The 13,066-nt window shown below is 52.1% G+C and overlaps 1 protein-coding gene and 1 pseudogene across 3 annotated transcripts in view; one reads left to right on the forward strand and one right to left on the reverse strand.

Moving 5' to 3' along the window:
• The window catches only part of LOC119402446 (tubulin--tyrosine ligase-like protein 12), a 301,835-nt gene that overhangs the window by 85,316 nt on the left and 203,453 nt on the right, over nt 1-13,066 (reverse strand). The gene's annotated exons all lie outside the window — the stretch shown is intronic.
• On the forward strand, nt 10,866-12,772 carry LOC119402447 (tigger transposable element-derived protein 6-like; annotated as a pseudogene).

Consider the following 13,066-nt stretch of genomic DNA (forward strand, 5'->3'; position numbering starts at 1 on the left):
TGTCACGTGGTCGTGACGTCGACGAAGGCAGCAGTTAGCACGTCAGAGATGAAACTCTTTATTTGGCGAAACTTGTGGCCGGGAAACTGAAAGTCAAACTACAGCAATACACTGATAGTGGCGAACAGAGCGTCGACCGTCGATCAACTGCTCATGGCTGGGACGTGCCGTCTTTTATACATCACGCATCGAACTTTCTAGTCTTATCACTGGTGGTCGCGCAAGCTTCGGAATAATCTAGACTATTCGCGTCCTGCGCGCAATCTTAACAAAATGATCTACTACGATCGCGAAGCTTCTCGAACACTGCTGCACGGCCAGCGCCGAGTGTTGCTAACCGTCCTTGCTGGTCAAACCCCAATACATCATAAAAAATGAAGTGGGCGTGGCATTGGCCCCCTCTGAAAAAGCATCGTCCTGATGCTTGTGACAGAACATAGAAAAACAAGTGCACACACAAATAAATAACAACAAGCAATAAGTACAAGCAAAATTACAATAATAAAGCAAAAGGTACAGTCCTAATTTTCGCTAACGCACATAAAACGGCTTAAGGCGCACGACATGGACGACTTCAGATTGTGCATGGCGCCTTTGAGAGCTCGTGATGCCATCAGGGATAACCTCATAGTCTAGAGCGCCGAGACGTCGAAGCACCTTGTAGGGTCCAAAGTATCGCCGAAGAAGCTTCTCGCTAAGTCCCCGTCATCGTATCTGCGTCCAAACCCACACACGGTCACCGGATTGGTATTCCATGTGGTGTCGTCGAAGATTATAGTGGCGGCTGTCGACCCTCTGCTGGTTCTTGATGCGCAGGCGGGCGAGCTGTCGAGCTTCTTCGGCGCATTGCAAATATGCAGCGACGTCGAGATTGTCTTCGACAGTGGCCATTGGCAGCATTGCGTCGGGCGTCGTTGCTGGGCTCCTTCCGTAGACCAACGTGTAAGGCGTTACCTGCGTCATTTCTTGCACAGCGGTGTTGTATGCAAAGGTCACGTACGGAAGGATGGCATCCGACGTCTTGTGCTCGACGTCAACGTACATGGCCAGCATGTCGGCGATGGTCTTATTTAGCCGCTCGGTGAGGCCAACTGGTCTGAGGGTGGTAGGCAGTGGTCCGGCGGTGGCTTGTATGGCTGTACCTCAAGGTCGCCTGAGTTAGCACCACAGTAAACGCCCTACCTCTGTCGGTGATGAGGACCTCTGGGGTGCCATGACGCAAAACGATGACTTCAACGAAGAACTTCGCTACCTCGGCAGCACTACCTCTAGGTAGGGCCCTTGTTTCGGCGTAGCGAGTCAGTTAGTCGGTAGCGACGACGATCCACTTATTACCAGTAGTCGATGTTAGGAATGGCCCCAGGAGGTCCATCCCGATCTGCTGGAACGGTCGCCGGATGGCTCGATCAGCTGAAGAAAGCCCGCTGGTCTTGTTGGCGGTGTCTTGCGTCGCTGACAGTCTCGGCATGTCATGACGTAGCGAGTGACGTCGGCGGCAAGGCGCGGCCCGTAGTACTTTTCCTGTATTCTTGCCAGCGTTCGGGAAACACTGAGGTGTCCTGCTGTCGGGTCGTCGTGCAGGGCCTGGAGGACTTCTGGTTGCAATTCTGAGGGCACCACGAGAAGGTACTTGGCTCGAAGTGGTGAGAAGTTCTTCTTTTGGAGAACACCGTTGCATAAGAAAAACGATGCCAGTGCTCGCTTCAACACTTTCGGAACGACGGCGTTCTTGCCCTCGAGGTATTCCATAAGGCCTCTGAGCTCCGGGTCGGATTGCTGTTGTTCAGCGAAGTCGTCGGCACTTATGGTTCCCAAGAAGTAGTCATCATCCTGGTCGCCTAGCGGCGGCGGGTCCACGGGGGCACGAGACAGGCAGTCGGCGTCAGAGTGTTTTCTTCCGGACTTGTACACGACGGTAATGTCGAATTCTTGAAGTATCAACCTCCATCGTGCGAGACGACCTGAAGGGTCCTTCAAGTTAGCTAGCCAACACAGGGCGTAGTGGTCGCTCACAACTTTGAAGGGCCTGCCGTAAAGGTAGGGACGAAACTTTGATGTAGCCCAGATTATGGCAAGGCACTTCTTTTCTGTCGTAGAATAGTTGGCTTCCGCCTTTGATAGCGACCGGCTAGCATAGCTGATTACCCTTTCCAATCTGTCCGTCCGCTGCACAAGGACGGTGCCGAGCCCTACGCTGCTTGCATCGGTGTGAATCTCCGTATCGGCATATTCATCAAAATGCGCAAGGATTGAAGGCGTCTGCAGGCGTCGTTTCAGTTTACGAAATGCTTCGACTTGCGCTGTTTGCCACCTGAATTCAACATTGGTCTTCGTGAGCGGCGTTAGTGGCTCGGCGATCCATGAAAAGTCTTTGACAAAGCGTCTGTATAGGCGCACAAGCTGAGAAATCAGCGCCCGGCCTTCTTGTCGGTCGGTGGAGGGAAAGCGGCGATGGCAGCTGTTTTCTGCGGGTCTGGGCGCACTCCAGTCTTGCTGATCACGTGACCCAAGAGCAAGAGCTCCTCATACGCAAAGCGACACTTTTCTGGCTTCAGGGTGAGTCCGGAGTTCTTGATTGCTTGAAGTACCGCTTCAAGGCGCCGTAGGTGTTCGTCGAAGTTTGAGGCAAAAACAACGACGTCGTCCAAGTACACGAGGCAAGTCTGCCACTTCAAGCCAGTCAGTACTGTATCCATGACACGTTGGAAAGTCGCGGGTGCCGAGCAAAGACCAAAGGGCATGACCTTGAACTCGAACAGGCCGTCTGGTGTTATGAAGGCAGTCTTTTCTCGGTCTCTCCCGTCGACTTCGATTTGCCAGTAGCCGGTCTTCAGGTCCATCGATGAAAAGTACTTGGTGTTGTGGAGTTGATCTAGGGTGTCGTCTATTCGTGGGAGAGGGTACACATCCTTCTTCGTGACCTTGTTCAGGCGACGATAGTCGACGCAAAAACGTAGGGTTCCGTCCTGCTTCCTCACTAACACCACAGGTGACGCCCACGGACTCTTGGACGGCTGGATGATGTCATCGCGTAGCATTTCGTCGACTTGTTTCTTGACGGCCTCACGTTCTCGCGTCGAAAGTCGGTACAGGCTCTAGCGGATTGGTCTGGCACTTTCTTCTGCTATGATGCGGTGTTTCGCGACTGGGGTCTGTCGAATTCTTGATGATGACAAGAAGCAGCCCTTGAATTGTAGGAGCAGGGCTCTTAGCTGGTCTTGCTAGTGCTTCGGGAGGCTCGGGTTGACATTGAAATCGGGTTGGGTTCGGCGATCCGTCGAAGCAGGTTCGGTAGCATCGAAGAGGGCGAAAGAATTGTTGGCGTCCACGAATTCGTGGATGTAGACGACCGTCGTACCAATGTTGAGGTGCCTATATTCGTGGCTGAAGTTTGTCAGCACTACCTTTGCTTTGCCATCACGCGGCTCCGCTATGCCTCTTGCGACGCAAATCTGACGGTTCAGAAGTAGGTGCTGATCGCCCTCGATGACACTTTCAAGGTCTGCGGGTTCTTCGGTGCCGACGGAAATGATGATCCTGAAGAGAGGCGGAATGGTGACGTGCTCTTCTATCACATTCAATTCGAGGTTTCCTGGTGTTGTGTGTGGCGGCAGCGCTTTTTCTGAGGTTAGTGTTATTGACTCAGACCTCAGATCGATGATGGCACCGTGGTGGTTTAGGAAGTCCATCCCAAGTATCACATCCCTGGAGCAATGCTGTAAGATTACAAAGCTCGCAGGATAAGTCCGGTTATTTATGGTGACCCTTGCGGTGCAGACACCAGCCGGAGTTATTAGATGGCCCCCAGCAGTCCGGATTTCGAGGCCTTGACAAGCGGTCCTAACTTTCTTCAGCCTTGTGGCGAAAGGTCCACTGATGACGGAATAGTCGGCTCCAGTGTCGACGAGGGCAGTGACGTGGCCGTCGAGTAGTACGTCAAAGTCGCTAATCCGCCGTCTTGTGTTGCGGTTAAATCGTGGCGTCGGGTCACGGCTAGGTCGGCTTGTCCCGCTGCTTCTACGTCGCGTGGACAGGTCTTCTTCAGGGACCGAGGTTTCGTCGTCAGGGCTTCGTCTGCTTCGCGTCATGTTCTGCAGGTCTCGTCGCGTTGTCAGTGGCGGCCGCCGTGGAGGATCTTCAGCATTTCGTCGTACAGCAACCGCAGCTCCATTGGTTGCTGCCCTTAATTTCCTGGATACGGGCTAGGCGACCGGCCCCGATTTGGGCCAGTGTGCTGCTGATTGTGCGGTGACATGTAGAGGCCGGGCGATGGCGAGCGGGAAGGTCGTCGTTCTTGACACTGTGTTCCGGTGAGGTAGTCGTCGATGTCGCGAGGCCATTCGCCTGGCTGCGGGCGCGGCGCTTTGACGGCGAATCCTCATAGCCCCATCTGTTGGTACTGGCAGCGGCGGTACATGTGGCCGGCCTCCCTACAGTGGTAGCAGAGTGGGCGGTGGTCGGGGGTGTGCCAAACGTCGGTCTTCCTCGTCATGTATCGCTGGCCGGCTGGAGTGCGGTATGACGTCGTCGGCGGTGGTGCCTGGCGGCGGAACTGCTGGGGCGGCACGGCGTCTTCACGTGGGCGAGGAGGTGGGCGTTGCGTCGGGCTGCAGCAGCGTAGCTCACTGCTTGCATCTGCGGCGGCGCTGACTCAGGGGTGCCCAGAGACTGCTGGATTTCCTCTCGGACGATGTCAGTGATCGAGGCAACTTCAGGATGTGGTGAGGGTAACAGCTTGCGCAGTTCTTCCCGAACGATCGCTCGGATCGTTTCGCGCACGTCGTCGGAGCTGATGGCATGAACAGCTGGGCTGTCTTGAATCGATCGGCGATTATACTGGCAGTTGGACATTTCCAGCGTCTTCTCAATCGTCGTCGCCTCTGAGATGAATTCTTGGACTGTCGAGGGTGGGTTCCGCATCACCTCAGCAAAGAGCTCTCACTTTACCCCTCGCATGAGCAAGCGGACTTTCTTGTCCTCGGGCATGGCAGGGTCAGCGTGGCGAAATAGCCGGGTCATTTCCTCTGCAAAGATGGCCACGCTTTCATTTGGAAGTTGGACCCGTGTCTCCAGCAAGGCTGCGGCCCTTTCCTTTCGGACGACGCTTGTGAACGTCTCCAGGAAAGCGCTGCGAAAGGCGTCCCAGGTTCGAAGAGTGGACTCCCGATTCTCGAACCAGGTCCTTGCTGCATCTTCAAGGTAAAAGTACACGTGGAGCAGCTTGTCCTCGGAGTCCCAGTTGTTGAATGTTGACACCCTTTCGAAAGTCTCGAGCCAGGTTTCCGGGTCTTCGAATGACGACCCGCGGAAGGTTGGCGGCTCCTTGGGCTGCGGGAGTAGGATCGGCGCAGGCTGCACGGGGTCGGTCATCGTCGCTGCGGTCGATGTTGGAACCTGGGGCTGCCTGGTTTTTTTCGGGAAGGAGCCCGTACTCTGGCTGCAGTCCCTTCTGCCTGCGGCTTGTTCAAAGATCCAGGTTTGCTTTGCCGTCGTCCTCCTCGCGGCTTGGGCTTGGGTCAGCGCTTCGCGGGGACGTTCGGATCATGGAAGAAGCAGCACCTCCACCAGATGTCACGTGGTCGTGACATCGACACAGGCAGCAGTCAGCACGTCAGAGATGAAACTCTTTATTTGGCCGAACTTGTGGTCGGGAAACTGAAAGTCAAACTACAGCAATACACTGATAGCGGCGAACAGAGCGTCGACCGTCGATCAACTGCTCATGGCTGGGACGCGCCGTCTTTTATACATCACGCATCGAACTTTCCAGTCTTATCACTGGTGGTCGCGCAAGCTCCGGAATAATCTAGATTATTCGCGTCCTGCGCGCAATCTTAACAAAATGATCTACTACGATCGCGAAGCTTCTCGAACACTGCGGCACGGCCAGCGCCGAGCATTGCTAACCGTCCTTAATGGTCAAACCCGAATACATCAAAATAAAACATGAAGCGGGTGTGGCAATATAACGAGGGGAGGGCGTCGGTGGCAGTAGGGGAAAGCTCTTGGTGTGTTTGGTGTCAGACTCAGAATATATTGGGGCAGAAACTCTCCACTGCCATATAAGCAGGGGGAATAGTGAGCTTTGGCGCAGTTGGCGCAAGCTGCACACAAAATGGCGCAGCAAAGCACAGAGAGAAGGGACTGTAGCAAACTGGCACAAATGGCACAGTTGGACCACCACTGTGTTGCAGAAAAGCCTGCCCACTGTCACCTTAGCGCAAGCGGTGTTGCAGAAAATTATTGTTTAGTCATTAGAGATTAGTTACGGAGATAGCAACACTCCTTGTCTGTTATATTAACGAATCCGTAACTAAGCTCTTATCAATTAACAATAATGTGCCACTGGATGCATGTGCCTAGAAGCTTTGATATTTTCCCCTACCCCGTGTTTTCCTTTTCAATGTATATTTGCACTGACTGGCAACCAAGCAGTTGGCAGTCAGCACTAGTCCTGTGTGCATCTTTTCCATGTCTACTTCGTGCTCTTTTTAACTATGGATATGTACCAACTGGCTTGCATTCACTCACTTTTACGATATTGACAGGTGTGTTTGCTTTTCTTTTATTTCCTGAGGACCGTCTTTTTAAATTTCTTGTGACGTGCTTTATTGCTCGGCACAGGCCACACTTAAATTTGCATGCCGCTTTGTGAATGGCGTTGAATGTTCCACAAAGACTCCATGCCCGATGTGTATGTTTGCGTATCTTCCAGAGTGCACGCAAGCATCAGTGATAACTGAAGCAAGGTGTGTGACCGGGCTAGCTGGTATTCCATAGTGACGTGAACGCTAGTCCTCGTCGGTTCTTTGTCCTTTTGTACTAGACGCGCTGTTCACGTCGCCATCAGTGATAACACCAGAAAGTACTGTGACGCAAGTATAAAAGCAATCAGTTTTTCCACTACCAATGACTGTACTCGCCACTACTGTTTTGCAGTGTGATTTGCTTGCTTTCCTAGGCACAGCTTCGCCCAGTAAACGCTGTGGATTCTGTGTCCTTCATCGTCCTGACCATGTGACAGCATACCTACATTCAGTACATCGAGGTTTCACTGTAAAAACAGAAATCCTTTTGCATGTGAGAAAACATAAAGTGTTCTTACAATTTTTAGTGCGCAATAGCGTGGCCTAGCTGGGACTATATGAGTATTACAGACGACTTGTCATGTCAAGCCAGTCGAAACATCTGGCCATTGTCCGCACTGCCACGTGACGAAACGTCACTTCCAATCACAAAAATAGCCTCTGTGTGTTGTTGTAGACCAAAATCAAGGTGGCTTCTCTGATGAGATGAATTTATAACTTTGTTTTCGGTGTTGCCACTTGTGGAATGATGTAAATGCATTCCACAGTATCAAAGGCAGCAATGAAAATGACATGCTTAATTTGTGTTCTGACACCATCGATTTTTCACCCACTTTAATACATTTCAATTTATTAATAATTACTACACAAGAGGTAAAGATAACTGATGTCCCCAATGCTTTTCCTGTCGGATTTATTTGGCAGCGCCCCTTTAAAGGGACACTAAAGGCAAATAACAATTTATGTTAGAGTGAAAGCCCAATGTATGACAACTTCTAAAACGGCAATATTATCAACAGCAGTGCCCTACTTACCGAGAAATTAAGCTAAATGTATCACATGATGAGCGCCACGAGTGGGACATTTTCGAAGTGATCCCGATGACGTAGGGAAGTCGGCCTACAATAAATCACAAGTAATCAAACTAGCAGCAGTAAAAAAAGAACATTCCGAGCATCAAAAGACGTAATAAAATGCTGTTTGTTCGTTTCCGCTTGATTCATGGAAAACAAAACCTCCGTGGCGTTGCCATGGGGAACGGCGCGCGTGGTTCAAAGGTTCCGTTTTCGCCGAGCTGTGCCTCGCCCGTCTCAGTGGTAGTTTCGGGATCGCGTACTGCCGTGCGTGTTTTGCGCGCTCGTGAAGGTCGCTCTGACAGAAAGTTCGACAAAATGCCGCATGCGTGTGATATTGCCGGATGCCCGAATGGTGCACAACGCCAGTGCTGCAGCAAGGAAACCGGTGTGTCTTTTCACTGGGTGCCGCGGAATGAACCCTTACGCTCGAAGTGGCTTAGTGTCATGCCATTGCGCCAGTGTGCTAAACAGTCAAAACCTCTGCGCGTGTGCTCGCTGCACTTTCGTACTGAGGATTACGAGACCAACCGCAACTTGGTGACGGCTTTGAATGTGCCCATCCGAGCAAGTCTTTGCCGCAGCGCCGTTGTTGCTACTGTGAGTCCCGCTACTTCCGCTCGGCTGCTACTAGTGTCGGCGGCCGCGCAGTAAAAGCGGGCAACGTTGGGCACGGCAGCAGTGACGTATGAGAGTCGTATTTTCAGGCGGGAGATTTGAAGCGCGCTAACGCGATGCGGACCACTAAAAACGTAATTTTATTTCAAAATAAGCACTTCCTTGGCACAAAAGCAGCGCTACGAGGTTTCTGGACCGCTATTTCAACAATCAACGTCGACTTAATATTTGCCTTTAGTGTCCCTTTAAGTGACATTAAGTGTGTGGGTTCGTGGTACCAACAGACTCCCACTTTGTTTAGATGAATACATGACGTGTTAAAAAGGATAAAGCAAAAGTAGATTGCATTCGTTCTGACTGCTTGCAAGACCCTAAAATGCCCTTCACAGAGTCCTATGGAACCCAGTTTGAGAAACCCCATTCTGATGGACTTCCTACGACAGCCCTTTGGGGCTGCAGAAAGTTAAAGTGTAGACCCTCAAATTGGATGGAAACCTGACATGAAACTGACTACAGCATGAGCTTTTCATGCTTCCAAAGAATGCTGTGACGAATTTTGACACAGAACAGATGACTTAAAAAAAACCCGCATTTGCCCGAAGGGGAGTATGAGGAAGTGCGAAGCACGGGGTGATGCTATAAGGGGGCGCGTGCGACTAAACTGCAGAGCCGAGCGAAGGAGACGGCAGCGAGAGCCCGCCTCCCCCTTCGCCCGCTTCCGCAGCCCGCTTCGCCCGCCTGCGCTCGGCAGCACGGGCCTTAGCTTCGGGACCGGCGGCCCGCTTACGCGCAGCATCACGGGCCCTTCGTTGCGCTGCCTTGTCTTCAGCCGATGCGGCATCTGCAACGACGCGTGCAATGCTCGCATTCGATTGCGTTGTACTAGTTGTTGGAGGTATTGCAGTCGAGGTTGATGCCTGCGATGGATCCATACCTATGACGGCGTTCACCACAAACCACGAGCGAGAAGTGAGAGCGAGCGGCAACCGGCGGACGTTTATATACAGGACTGACGCGCCGGCGCCACACACACAACACGTGACGGAGGAGCGAAACACGCCAGGCGGTTGGAGAGGGGGTGAGCGGTGGGGAGAGTACGCACACGAGGGGCTGTTACCGGGCGAGGAGGGAGCTGTCAGGGCGAGGGGAGAGGCGGCGGCCGAGGGTGAGTGCAAACCTAACGGGGGGAGAGGCACACCAGCTGCATGGCGCCGTGACATCACGGCACGGAGAGGGTGCGAGGAGACGGCGCGGCGCGCGCAGCCACGGCGCGGAGCCGGCCGTCCGCCCGCCCACCTACCTACCTACCTACCTATCTATCTATCTATCTATCTATCTATCTAGCCGCCTACGTCTCGGTGCTCTCAAGATCGCTTCCTTAATTTGGTGTAGACCCAAATTGGCATGGGAGGGTAAGAGGATTTGACGAATATGACTGTCGGGTCCATGACATGAATAACATGAAAATCCCGTCGCGCACACCGTCATACCCTTTCCTCCAGACACATGTGGCGCATAACCATTTACCACGTCGTGTTGTACGGGTATACGCCACAGGTGATTGACAGTTTATATCTACCCAGGAAAGGCGAGAACAGACATTGGTAATTTAAGTGAGAGAGTGTTAAAAAACCCGACATCGACAGCATTGACCCGACAAATGGAAATAACAATTAGGATTACAGCAGGAATCGAACCCAAGCATTCTGCCTGGCAATCAGGTATTCTACCACAGAGCCACGCCAGGTCTGTAAATTAGTTTGGAAAAACGGCCTCTGCAGGCGTAATGTAGGTGCAAAGTCAATTGTGTTTGTGGCGCTGGCTATCTAATTTTGCAATAAAGCAATAAACGCAACATATGTACTCCGAGAATACAGGCATCATATCAGATTAACCTCTGTGGTTCCGGTGTTGGCTCCGCTTTTATTTCTATGATTCGGCAAGCTCTTTTGTTGCATTGCTCGACCCCGGAGGAATACATTAACGAAAGTTACGTATGATATTCACATGATTGCACCATAAAGTGCATTTAGTTTCGATAATACTGACGTATTTACTCTAACGTGAGGGCTGACATTACGGCGCACCTTCGTTACCCTTTAAACGCCAGTGTTGTCGACGTCCGGGGTAAGCCCACAATGTGCACACAGCTACTAGACTTACAAAAACATGTCAATCCACCCCGTAACGTTTGGCTCAAAGCCATAAGGTACAGCACAGAAGTACTCGCTGACTGCTTCGCATGAAACCGATACCCACAACGCGTGGGATCTGCTGATTTTTTTTTTTAAAGAAGACGATCCTCCGTCTACCCCCGACTTCTTGAATAATCCCCCTCCCCCTCTCCGTCGAGAACCCCCATTCCGCGGTTTCACATCGAGCAACGCTCTTGTGCCGTATGCGCGGCGCAGAAGATGTGGTCAGGGTCACAGCGCCCCTACCGCCGAAGGGCGGCGAAACATAGAGAAACTCTCCCATTGCTTTCGCGACAGGTGAGAAGGCCGTAAGGAAAGAAGCGCGCGCATGCAGTCTAGCCCGGCCGTGACTCAGTCTCTATGCGAGCGGCGGCCGAAGCAGCCGAGCAAGTAGCCCCTCGTGAAAGCAGCGGACATCCTTGAAGATGGCGCCGGTCAAGCGCAAAGCTGTGTCACTTGACACAAAGCTGCAAATATCGCATGATTCTCGGCACGGCTTCATGGTGAGCGCCCTCGTGAAGAAGTACGAGCTTGCCCAGTCAACAATATCCACCATTTTGAAAAATGGGAGCACAGCGATTGCCAAGGCCGGAACGAGCGGCCACACCGACCAGCGGAAAAGGGTTAGGGAGCCTCTGTACGCCGACATCGAAGAGGCGCTGTACAATTGGTTTCTGACCACTCGTGCCCGTAACGTGCCCATCAGTGGGCCAATACTTGCTGCAAAGGCTAAAAATTTCGCCTTTCTTCTCGGACGGGCGGATTTTGAGCCTGGAGGAGGCTGGATACAGCGTTTTAAAGATCGACGCGGCATTGTTTACAAAAACGTGGTAGGAGAAGCGGCGTCGTTGGATTCCCAGGCAAAACAGGAGTGGCTACTGGAAAAGCTGCCCGGCGCCCTGGAGCGCTATGCGGACAAGGACGTGTACAACTGCGACGAGACCACTCTTTTTTTTTTTTCAAATGATGCCGTCAATAACGCACGCACTAAAAGGCGACCCATGCCCCGGCGGGAAGCATTCCAAGCTGAGGGTGACAGTGTTGCTGTGTGCCAACATAGCCGAGAGTTCGACGGAATACCGTCTGGTCAGGTAAAGGCATGGTAAAAAACAGGTCACTCACCAATGTCAAAAAACAACAAAATGACGTTTCGGGATCCGTACGGATCACGAAACGTCATTTTGTTGTTTTTTGACATTGGTCAGTGACCTGTTTTTTACCCTGTGTGCCAACATGGACGGGAGCCACTGCCTCAAGCCCTTCGTGATCGGGCGATCAAAGAAACTGACATGCTTTAAAAACCAGCATATCTCGGTCTGCTATCGCAGCAACAAGAAGGCGTGGATGACCCGTCAACTGTTTGAGGAATGGCTGCTCGAGGTAGACGGGATAATAGAAGGTCAAGGCAGAAAAGTGGTGTTGCTACTCGACAACTGTAGCGCACACACCGTCAGCCCCAAGCTAACATCTATCAAACTGATGTTTCTGCCTCCCAATACGATGGCAGGCCTGCAGCCGTTGGATGCCGGTATCATTGCTAACCTTAAAGCCTTGTATCGCCGGCGCGTGCTAGAGTGGTTGATATTAGTCATTGACCGCTTAGCTCCTGGCACGTTGGCCGACGCAGAGTTGAAGATCAGCCTTCTGAAGGCCGTGCGCTTCATGTATGGAGCTTGTTACGAGGTGAAACAGTCCACGATCAGCAACTGTTTCAAGAAGGCGGGCTTCGTGCGCCAGGACGAAAATTCCCCGCCTGCTGATAGCGCAACCAACACAGCTGAAGCCGCCGACCTCGCCGAGCTCTGGGCGTACGTCGCTGGTCGTGACACAGGTGCTGTGTCGATGGATGAGTTTTTGATGGCAGATTGTGCTGCATCGTCTTGCGAAGAAGTAACAGACGAGGCGATTGCCGGGGATGCGTTGTCGCGGCAGACGACAGCGTTGAGCGACGACAGTAGCAACAGTGACAACAAGGCTGGCAGTGGCACTTTGGCCCCGACCTCCATGTCCACGGAAAGTGCACTGCCGTCGATCGGTTCGTTGATTGACTTCATGCACTCTAAAGGACTGCCGGAAGTGTTCGCGCAGCAGCTGGAATCCATGCACGCCGCAGTCGTGAAGCTGCGACTGCCGTGAAAGCAGGCGAAAATATCAGACTATTTAGGTGCGCCTAAAGCTTGACACTCTCGTTGGAGCTTAAAATAAAGCTTTGTTTTTGACATCCTGCTTTCTAGAACATCTATTCTTTAGTGCAAGTGGTTAATTAGGGATCGGAGCCAGAAAGGTACGTTCCGCGTTTTTTTTTAACGGCAGTCCAGCGACAGCGATCAACGGTTATAACGATCATATTTTTCGTTTTTCTTGATATCGTTATAAGTGGACTGCACTGTAGAACATAACTTAATTCGCTTCTAAAATGTGCCTAAGTGCTAATTCTCGCGATCGAGACCCACTGCTAGCGCGACTGACATCGACGTCACTGTGTAGTAAGCGTAACGAAAGTTTTAGTGACATCAGACCACATTAGAGTGACGTGCAATGAGCAGTGACCTGCACACATATAAACCCTATAAAGTGGACGAGAGGATGACCG

This window comes from Rhipicephalus sanguineus, chromosome 8 (genome assembly GCF_013339695.2).
Source record: "Rhipicephalus sanguineus isolate Rsan-2018 chromosome 8, BIME_Rsan_1.4, whole genome shotgun sequence".
Taxonomy (NCBI): Eukaryota; Metazoa; Arthropoda; class Arachnida; order Ixodida; family Ixodidae; genus Rhipicephalus; species Rhipicephalus sanguineus.